Genomic DNA, 11,618 nt, shown 5'->3' on the forward strand with positions numbered 1-11,618 from the left:
GGCATGACCCAGGAAAGTGTGTCCGGCCAAATGGGATCGAGCGTGTTGGGGTATGTGGTGCACCCCTGCAGGGAAGTTAATCTATTCGAATAGCCGTGATCTTCGGTAACAGGATGACTTGGAGTTGTACCTTGACCTTATGACAACTAGAACCGGATACTTAATAAAACACACCCTTCCAAGTGCCAGATACAACCGGTGGTCGCTCTCTCACAGGGCGACGAGGGGAGGATCATCGGTTAGGGTTATGCTATGCGATGCTACTTGGAGGTCTTCAGTCTACTCCCTTCTACATGCTGCAAGACGGAGGCTGCCAGAAGCGTAGTCTTCGAAAGGACTAGCTATCCCCCTCTTATTCCGGCTTTCTGCAGTTCAGTCTACATATGATAGCCTTATTCCATGTGATACCAATGCATACATATGTAGTGTAGCTCCTTGCTTGCGAGTACTTTGGATGAGTACTCACGGTTGCTTTCTCCCTCCTTTCCCCCTTTCCTTCTTCCTGGTTGTCGCAACCAGATGTTGGAGCCCAGGAGCCAGACGCCACCGTCGATGACGACACCTACTGCACCGGAGGTGCCTACTACTACGTGATGCCCGCTGACGACGACCAGGAGTAGTGAGGCGGATCCCAGGCAGGAGGCCTGCGCCTCTTTCGATCTGTATCCCAGTTTGTGCTAGCCTTCTTAAGGCGAACTTGTTTAACTTATGTCTGTACTCAGATATTGTTGCTTCCGCTGACTCGTCTATGATCGAGCTCTTGTATTCGAGCCTTCGAGGCCCCTGGCTTGTAATATGATGCTTGTATGACTTATTTTATTTGTAGAGTTGTGTTGTGATATCTTCCCGTGGGTCCCTGATCTTGATCGTACACGTTTGCGTGTATGATTAGTGTACGATTAAATCGGGGGCGTCACACGTTGGCTTGTCGAAGAGAGGAGCTGAGCCTTGCTCAGGCGTGCCTTCTGCCACGTATTCAGCCATCTGCAGGATAGGGACCCCTACTTTGACTTCGACGCTGCCATCGCACCCATGCCCATTGCTGTCCGGGGCGACCTGGTGCGGTGGGTGGAGGACAACGTGGACGCCCTCGTCAGGGCCTTTGCATCTGATGACGACGGTGTGGTCGTGGGCGCCAATGAAGGCGGCGTTGTGGACGAGCCTGACACTGATGGAGATGCTGGCGGTGGCGGCAATGTCGACGACGCCAGTGATGCCTCCGAGGATGCCCAAGAAGACGCGGTGAGTGATATGTCCGACTGACCACATGTCACTGCTGTTTAACCCTAGTAAGCATAACGTTGCGTGTGAACTTAGCCACTGGCCCGGTGATGGGTCAGCTGACTTGTGTACCTTCCGACCCCGACGAGTCCCAAGCGGGCCTGCGGGGGCCGCTGCACCTCGGGTGTCTTTTGATTAACTTGTAGATTGCGCGACGAAAACCTCCAGAAAGGGTGCGGTAACAGTGGTCCTGGTTATAAACGTGCCTGGCCCGGCCCGTCTCGCGAGGGGGCAGTCGATGCTAACTTTGGACGCAAAGCCGAAACGAGAAAGCAAGAGATTGCTCGAACGAGACTAGACACCCCTTGCCCCAAACACATGCAAGCATCGAGCTCAAATCCAACTTAAATCCAAATCGAAGAACTTGTCAACAAGGAAAGGCAAAAGCAAAAGGCCGCGTCCGGCACCTAGTCTAGTCTTCGATGCCTTCTCACCAGCGCGGAGCTAAGTGCTTCCACTGGGTGTGGGCGGGAGCCCCCGAGGCCCGTGGGCGGCTCTCCGGAGACTCCAGGGCGTGTACAGCCCCACTCATTATTAAGTGAGAGTGTCACGGGCGGCGAGCTTCACAGGCACTGGGCCTTCTTCACAGGTACCGACCTTGCGTCATATCGCCAGACGAGGGCCCCACCTTGCGCCACACTCTGCCGCCATTGACGGCGACCGGAAACCAGGACGATGCCAATGAGGCAGAGCGGTCGCCAGCGGTTCCCCCGACGACCACGGGTCCCCTGCCGGGGGCAGGCCTTGGGGCACCTCCCCGACAGGGGGCCTACCTCCTGAGAACACCTTGCTCCGACCGCCGCGGGGATGAACCCGAATCTCGGCCCCTCTCCTGCAGCCCCCTGCGCCCTCCTCCTGAGGGGTATGAGGCTGCAGAATTGGGGCAGCCACCTGCTGCGGTGACCTGTATCTCCTGCGACCCATGGTTAGCATAAGCTTGCTCCTGAGGGATGAGTGGTACCCGATAGTTGCTGCCGATGGTGCGGTCGTCGAGGTTCTCCTGGGGTTCTTGAAAGAGCTCAGCTCCTGGCGTCTCCTCGCCCCATCCTGGCCCGAGGAATGAGCCATGATCTTCTTCCAGTGCGCACCCCTGATCCACCATGCGGGGCACATAAGCTTCTGGGGCCACCACCCCGTGCGCCTCGCCGTAGCATCCTGTATGCCAAGCAGCCTGGCTTGGAGCGCCGTCTTGGGGGTGATGGCGCGGCGGTCCGCCGAAGCCGAAGGCCATGGCGTGCACCCCTTCGCTGGCCTGATAGGGGGCTGGCGTGACTTGTCGCCCGGTGCCGGCGGAGGTGTTGGCGCTGGACGGGCCCTGGAGTCTGCTGGAAGTTGCGCGCTGCACATGATGCCACCATGCGGCCCGCCTTGGGTCTGGGGTGGTAGCTGGACGCAGAAAGGAGGCGTTCCTGAGGCGGCGGCATCCAGGAGCTCGGCTACTCGCTCCAACAACGCGTCGCGGCCGCCCTCCAGCAGTCGGCACCGTAGCAGCTCTCGGGCCACCATGAGCGCGGCCCTGGAGTTCGCTTGCTCCCGTCGGGTGTACGGCGCTGTGGCCGCGGCGTAGTCTGAGGCCCTTGCTGCGGCCCGCACCTGCCGTGGTGTGAGGGCAGGCGGCGTCTAGCCGCGTCGCCCGCGCCCTACAGCGCCCTGCGGAGCGCGGGCTGCCTGAGGCGTAAGGTTGAGGTTGCCCTGGGCTGGTGCCACGGCGTGGGCGGGCCACGCTACCCAGCGCTCGGCATTGGCAGCCGGGTCGCCTGACATCTGAACGGCGAGGCGACGGAATGTGATGCGGAGGAAGAAGGATTCCGGCGCACCCCTACCTGGCGCGCCAAATGTCGGATTTCGGGTTCCGGCAGACCCTTGAGGTTTGAACACTGGGGTGCGCACGGAGATCTTTCCCTTACCGATCTACTCCCAATCTCCTCGCGTGATCTAAGCTGGAAACAATGAACAACACTAGGGACACCAGGTTTATACTGGTTCGGGCCACCGTTGTGGTGTAATACCCTACTCTAGCGTGTGGTGTGGTGGATTGCCTCAGGGGCTGATGATGATTAGTACAAGGGAAGAACAGCCTCGCGAGAGGTGTTCTTGAGTTGGTGCGATGAACTGCCTAGGTGAGTTCGGTCGCCTCTCTCTCTCTCTCTCTGCTAGGGTTCTACCAGATCTCCCGCTGTCCCTCTACTCTGTGTGGCTAGTTCTATTTATAGAGGCCCTGGGCCTCTCCCCAAATAATGAGCGGGAAGGGCGCCAACAATTGGCCATTTTGAAGGGGAACATCTAGTACAAGTTATCCTGACCAAAGGTGGTCTTCGGCTGCCAAAAGTACTGGTGATGACACCGTCTTGGGCTCCATGGTGACCTCCATCCTGCCGCTCTGTTGGTCTTGGTATTGTTGCACCGGAATGGTAACCTTTTCCCGATGCCTTGGCCTGTGCTTGTCCCCTTTGCACCAAAGGGGAAACAAGGACACTGCGCAGGCCGGCGCGTGCCTGGCACCCGCCTGGCCTCGATCGTCATGGCTTGCGTCACGGGCTCCTCGTGAGGTATCCCCGCCTTGATCTCTCCGCCTCCTCGCGAGCCTGCCTGATGAGGCTGCCTCTAAGGAAGCTTCTGGTCGTTCGCCCCGCAAGGCTTGGCCCCTCGCGAGGGTCTTGAGCTTGAGCTGATGAAGATGAGCTGCGCTGGGCCCCACTTGAGCCACGCCGCAGGCCGCAGGCAGGCAAGTCTGGGGACCCCCGTTCCCAGAACACCGACAAACTCGGCGCGTTCTGTAGCCATCCTAGCGTTCCATGCTGCTAGGTCCGCTTTAGCCTGAGTTATCTGATCTTTCACCTTTGCGATTTCCGCATTGTGCTGATCCCGGGCTGCTGCGTCCACCTCCGCGGCCATCAATGTTGCCAAAGTGTCGAACAAGTCAGACAGAACTTGAGCCGGAGGCGGCGCAGAGCCCCCTGCTACGGCCGGTGTTGCTGTTGCTGAACCAGAGAGCATTGCCGTGGCGGTTGATGAGTGGGGTGCTGATTGTGTACCGGCCATGAAGATAGCGACCCGGTTTGGTAGATCAAGGGGGTCCGGAATAGCCATCAGAACCTCCGCTAATCCGGCCGTCCTGCAACTAATATAGCGACTCGGTTTCTCCAGTTGAAGACTCGTCGTCAGAGCAGACAACGGTTTCTCCATCAGATGCCAGTCCATCCTCATATTCTGCTCCATGGATGACACCTACAAAAACATGCCTTGCTGCGGGCTGAACCGGGGAAGGGCTTGCACGCTGAGCCGTCTCGATGATGTCGGTGCAGGTGTCCGGCTCAGGGCCTGGTTCGCCGATCTTGCCGATGAAAACGTGAATCCCACCAAAGGGGACCCGGTACCCGTATTTGATTGAACCGGCCTCGAGGCCCCATCCTGCATCGTCGATGTAGAGCTTGCCGCGACGACTCTTCGTCATCCGGCCCACAGCGTATCCCTTGAGTCCATCAAAGCTGCCCTTCAAGAACTCGAAACCATCATGCGATAGCCCCACGGTGGGCGCCAACTGTCATGGGTTTGTCATGGCAGATGTCCTCGTGAAAGGACTTAGTCGTGGAGCCATCGCTACGGGTTAGCTTAAAGCGGTTAAACCGGACAAGGGGACACAAGGGGTTTTATACTAGTTAGGCCCCTTCGATGAAGGTAAAAGCCTGCGTCTAGTTGTGATTGGTATTGCTAGGGTTTCGATGACCAGGGGGCGAATCCGCTTTGCCTGGCTCTCGAGTTGTTGTCTGTTGTCTCTTTTTTTGTTAACCGATGCCGGGTCATCCCTTTATATACATAGGTTGACGCCTGCCAGTCTACAGAGTCCCGGGGCCGGATCATAGATGTGTCTGGCTCGGTCTCTATTCCTCTAACTTACAATACAAGTTACATGACAGAGTCGGTTTACATCTACAGGCTTTAACCCGCCTTTGGGCCTTGGGCTTTCGTAAAGCGCCTCCACCTTTATGTCTTCATGGGCTTCTATCCTCATGGAGCTAACCCAGTCACTCCTAGCCGGTTTACCTCCAGTAATCATATCCCCAACACTTACCGAAGGATGATTGCTATGATGATTGTTATGATCCCGTTGATTCTCTTGAAATATCCCTTTTTGATGATGCTTGCTATGCTTGTGGCCAAGATGCCAATATGAATTATGCTTATGGAGATGAACTTGCTATAGTTCCTTATGTTAAACATGAAATTGTTGCTATTGCACCCACGCATGATAGTCCTATTATCTTTTTGAATTCTCCCGACTACACTATATCGGAGAAGTTTGCACTTATTAAGGATTATATTGATGGGTTGCCTTTTACCGTTACACATGATGATTTTGATAGATATAATATGCATGTGCTTGCTGCTCCTACTTGCAATTATTATGAGAGAGGAACTATATCTCCACCTCTCTATGTTTCCCACACGATAAAATTGCAAGAAACTGTTTATACTATGCATTGGCCTTTACTTTGTGTGCATGAATTGTTCTTTTATGACATGCCGATGCATAGGAAGAGAATTAGACTTCGACATTACATGATATATGTTGCTTTGTGCTCACTACTAAATTATAAATCATGGCTAATTAAAATTGTCTTTGATATACCTTGGGATCCGGGTGGATTCACTACTTGAGCACTATATGCCTAGCTTAATGGCTTTAAAGAAAGCGCTGCCAGGGCCAGAAGTTTTAGAGAGTCATTTATTTCTGTTGAGTGCTTTCATATAGTTTAAAAACAACAAAAATAAAGAGGGGAACCCGAAAGTTTTTCAAAAAGGAAAGTGAAAGTGAGAAAGACAAGCATTGTTGAAGTGGGAGAGCTCCTTGAACTTTGTTCATGCTCATGGAAACTTTGTGAATCTTGATTACAGAAACTTTTCAATAAAAATAATTATCCCCTTGTACAATTCCATTGTATTATAAAAATAATGTGCCAAGGTTTGCCTTTAGGATGTTTACATTTGCCTGATGGTTTGTACGGTGCAGGACAGAAACTTTGGCTGTAGTGCGCGATTTTACATTTTTAGCTGGAACGTCAAATGGTTCTGATTCTTTTTGCACTGTCTTTCTATGCAAATTTTTTATTTTTCCTAATTTTGGAAGAAGTTTTCAAGTATCAGAAGTATGGTGAATGTTCAGATTATTACAGGCTGTTCTATTTTAGACAGATTCTGTTTTTGATGCATAGTTTGCTCGTTTTGATGAAACTATCAATTCATATCTGTGGATTAAGCCATGAAAAGGTTATATTACAGTAGACACAAATGCAAAAACAAAATATTAATTGGTTTGCATCAGTACTTAGAGTAGTGATTTGCTTTATTATACTAACGGATCTTACCGAGTTTTCTGTTGAAGTTTTGTGTGGACGAAGTGTTCGATGATCGAGAAGGTCTCGATGTGAGAAGAAGGAAGAGAGGCAAGAGCTGAAGCTTGGGGATGCCCGAGGCACCCCAAGTAAATATTCAAGGATACTCAAGCGTCTAAGCTTGGGGATGCCCCGGAAGGCATCCCCTCTTTCTTCAACAAGTATCGGTATGTTTTCAGATTCGTTTCGTTCATGCCATATGTGCAATCTTGGAGCGTCTTTTGCATTTAGTTTTCATCTTTCTTTTATGCACCATTACGGTATGATATAGTCTTTGGTTGATTTATAGAATGCTCTATGCATTTCACTTATATCTTTTGAGTATGGATTTATAGAATGCTTCATGTGCTTCACTTATATCATTTGAAGTTTGGATTACCTGTTTCCCTTTACATAGAAAACTACCATTTGTAGAATGCTCTTTTGCTTCACTTATATTTGTTAGAGCATGGACACATCTTTTGTAGAAAGAATTAAACTCTGTTGCTTCACTTATATCTATTTAGAGAGATGACAGGAACTGGTCATTCACATGGTTAGTCATAAAATCCTACATAAAACTTGTAGATCACTGAATATGATATGTTTTATTCCTCGCAATAGTTTTGCGAGATAAAGATGGTGATATTAGAGTCATGCTAGTGGGTAGTTGTGGATTAGTATAAATACTTGTGTTGAGGTTTGTGATTCCCGTAGCATGCACGTATGGTGAAGCGTTATGTGACGAAGTCGGAGCATGAGGTATTTATTGATTGTCTTCCTTATGAGTGGCGGTCGGGGACGAGCGATGGTCTTTTCCTACCAATCTATCCCCCTAGGGGCATGCATAGTAGTACTTTGCTTCAAGTGCTAATAAACTTTTGCAATAAGTATGTGAGTTCTTTATGACTAATGTTGAGTCCATGGATTATACGCACTCTCACCCTTCCATCATTGCTAGCCTCTATAGTATCGCGCAACTTTCGTTGGTACCATAAACCCAGCATATACCTTCCTCAAAATAGCCACCATACCTATCTATCATGGCATTTCCATAGCCATTCCGAGATATATTGCCATGCAACTTCCATCATCATCATATCCATGACTTGAGCATTCATTGTCATATTGCTTTGCATGATCGTAAGATAGCTAGCATGATGTTTTCATGGCTTGTCCGTTCTTTGATGTCATTGCTACGCTAGATCATTGCACATCCCGGTACAGCGCTAGAGGCATTCATATAGAGTCATATCTTTGTTCTAGATATCGAGTTGTAATATTGAGTTGTAAGTAAATAAAAGTGTGATGATCATCATTATTAGAGCATTCCCCCCCCCCACAAAAAAGAGAGAGGCCAAAGAAGCCTAAATAAAAAAAGGGGGTCCAAAGAAGCCCACACAAAAAAAGAGAAAAGGGGGCAATGTTACTATCCTTTTACCACACTTGTGCTTCAAAGTAGCACCATGTTCTTCATATAGACAGTCTCTTGAGTTATCACTTTCATATACTAGTGGGAATTTTCATTATAGAACTTGGCTTGTATATTCCGACGATGGGCTTACAAAAATGCCCTAGGTCTTCATGAGCAAGCAAGTTGGATGCACACCCACTTAGCTTCAGTTTGAGCTTTCATATAATTATAGCTCTAGTGCATCCGTTGCATGGCAATCCCTACTCACTCACATTGATATCTATTGATGGGCATCTCCATAGCCCGTTGATACGCCTAGTTGATGTGAGACTATCTTCTCCTTTTTTGTCTTCTCCACAACCACCACTCTATTCCACCTATAGTGCTATATCCATGGCTCACGCTCATGTATTGTGTGAGGGTTGAAAATGCTGAAGCGCGTTAAAAAGTATGAACCAATTGATCGGCTTGTCGTCGGGGTTGTGCATGATGTGAATATTTTGTGTGGTGAAGATGGAGCATAGCCAGACTATATGATTTTGTAGGGATAGCTTTCTTTGGCCTTGTTATTTTGAAAAGACATGATTGCTTTATTAGTTGGGTTGAAGTATTAGTGTTTTTATGTCAAATGATAGACTATTGCTTTGAATCACTCGTATCTTAATATTCATGCCATGATTAGATATGTGATCAAGATTATGCTAGGTAGCATTCCACATCAAAAATTATCATTTTTATCATTTACCTACTCGAGGACGAGCAGGAATTAAGCTTGGGGATGCTGATACATCTCCGTCGTATCTATAATTTTTTATTGTTCCATGCCAATATCATACAACTTTCATATACTTTTGGCAACTTTTTATACTATTTTTGGGAATAACATATTGATCCAGTGCCCAGTGCCAGTTCCTGTTTCTTGCATGTTTTATGTTTCGCAGAATATCCATATCAAACAGAATCCAAACGGGATAAAAAACAGATGGAGCTTACTTTTGGAATATTTAGAAAATTCCGGAAGAAAAATCCACGCGAGACGGTGCCCGAGGTGGCCACGAGGCAGGGGGGCGCGCCCTTGACCCTCGTGGTCCACCCGTAAGGCGGTTGATGCCCTTCTTCGGCCGAAAGAAAGCTAATTTTTGGTAAAAAATCACGGCGAAGGTTTCAGGCCAATCGGAGTTATGAATATCCATATATATATACGAAACGGTGAAAGGGCAGCAGAAGAGAACGCAGAAACAGAGAGAAACAGAGAGACATATCCAATCTCGGAGGGGCTCTCGCCCCTCCCATGCCATGGAGGCCAAGGACCAGAGGGGAAACCCTTCTCCCATCTAGGGAGGAGGTCAAGGAAGAAGAAGACGAAGGTCCCCCCTCTCCCCTTCTCTTCAGGTGGCACCGGAACGCTGTCGTGGCCATCATCATCATCATCACCGCGATCTACACCAACACCTCCGCCATCTTCACCAACATCTCCATCACCTTCCCCCCTCTATCTACAGCGGTCCACTCTCCCGCAACCCGTTGTACCCTCTACTTGAACATGGTGCTTTATGCTTCATATTATTATCCAATGATGTGTTGCCATCCTATGATGTCTGAGTAGATTTTCGTTGTCCTATCGGTGGTTGATGAATTGCTATGATTAATTTAATTTGCTTGTGGTTATGTTGTTGTCCTTTGGTGCCCATCATATGAGTGCGCGCGTGGATCACACCATAGGGTTAGTTGTATGTTGATAGGACTATATATTGGAGGGCAAGAGTGACAGAAACTTCAACCTAGCATAGAAATTGATGCATACGGGATTGAAGGGGGACCGATATATCTTAATGCTATGGTTGGGTTTTACCTTAATGAACGTTAGTATTTGCGGATGCTTGCTAATAGTTCCAATCATAAGTGCATAGAATTGCAAGTCAGGGATAACATGCTAGCAGTGGCCTCTCCCACATAATACTTACTATCGGTCTAGTAAAGTAGTCAATTGCTTAGGGGTAATTTCACAACTCCTACCACCACTTTTACACACTCGCTATATCTACTTTATTGCTTCTTTACTTACAACAGCCCCTACTTTTTATTTACTTGCTCTTTATTATCTTGCAAACCTATCCAACAACACCTACAGAGTACTTCTAGTTTCATACTTGTTCTAGGTAAAGCGAACATCAAGCGTGCGTAGAGTTGTATCGGTGGTCGATAGAACTTGAGGGAATATATTTTCTGCCTTTAGCTCCTCGTTGGGTTCGACACTCATACTTATCGAAAACTGTTGCGATCCCCTATACTTGTGGGTTATCATCCGATGCAAGTGAGCATTCCTTGGAGGAGTTGAGTCAAACTTGAATCTCTCTGTGAAGCCATCGTCTTGAAGATCAGCTTCAGCATTGAGCAATGTCAAGATCTTCCATGACCTCTGACAGGTTTCATGTGTAACAAAGGCATTCTTGGTGGCAAGATTGCGAATGCGATTGAGGTCCACCAAGAGGCTTTGCATCTGACGCTTATGCCAGTCATGATGCTTGTCCTATTTCTGACGTAGAGCGACGAGAAGCTCTCGGTCATTGAGAACACGAGATCGCTTCCGAGGCCTTTGAGCATTGGTGCTTTCAGTGGCTTCAGTTTGGGTGCGAGTGGCATGTGTATTGCCAGCCAAGGGATAAACACGAGAAATGGCCTGAACTCCTTCAATGGGCTAGGTGAAGCTTTGATGATCGACATTGTGAAGATAAATTGGCTCCTTTGCAGGCTCTGGGTAAATGGCCTCGACAGACAGATCAACCTCTGGCAAGAATATAAGATGATTGCATGCAGACGGCTGGTAGTTGATAGCAGAGTGAATCTTGATACGTCGTATCTACTTTTCCAAACACTTTTGCCCTTGTTTTGGACTCTAACTTGCATGATTTGAATGAAACTGACCCAGACTGGCGCTGTTTTCAGCAGACTTACCATGGTGTTATTTATGTGCAGAAACAAACATTCTCGGAATGACCTGAAACTTCATGGAGCAACTTTTCAGAAAATATGAAAAATACTTGCAAAAGATGAAGGCCAGGGGGCCCACCACCTGTCCACGAGGGTGGGGGCGCGCCTGCCCCCCTAGGGCGCGCCCCCTACCTCGTGGCCCCCCTGTTTCCTCTCCGACTCTAACTCCAACTCCATATATTGTGTTTCAAGGAGAAAAAATCAGAGAGAAGAAATCATCGCGTTTTACGATACGGAGACGCTGCCAAGCCCTAAAACCTCTCGGGAGGGCTGATCTGGAGTCTGTTCGGGGCTCCAGAGAGGGGAATCCGTCGCCATCGTCATCATCAACCATCCTCCATTACCAATTTCATGATGCTCACCGCCGTGCGTGAGTAATTCCATCATAGGCTTGCTGGACGGTGATGGGTTGGATGGGATCTATCATCTAATCGAGTTAGTTTTGTTAGGGTTTGATCCCTAGTATCCACTATGTTCTGAGATTGATGTTGCTATGACTTTGCTATGCTTAATACTTGCCACTAGGGCCCGAGTGCCATGATTTCAGATCTGAACCTATT

The sequence above is a fragment of the Triticum urartu genome, chromosome 2A (assembly GCF_056163025.1).
Source record: "Triticum urartu cultivar PI428250 chromosome 2A, HENAU_Tu73, whole genome shotgun sequence".
Lineage (NCBI taxonomy): Eukaryota > Viridiplantae > Streptophyta > Magnoliopsida > Poales > Poaceae > Triticum > Triticum urartu.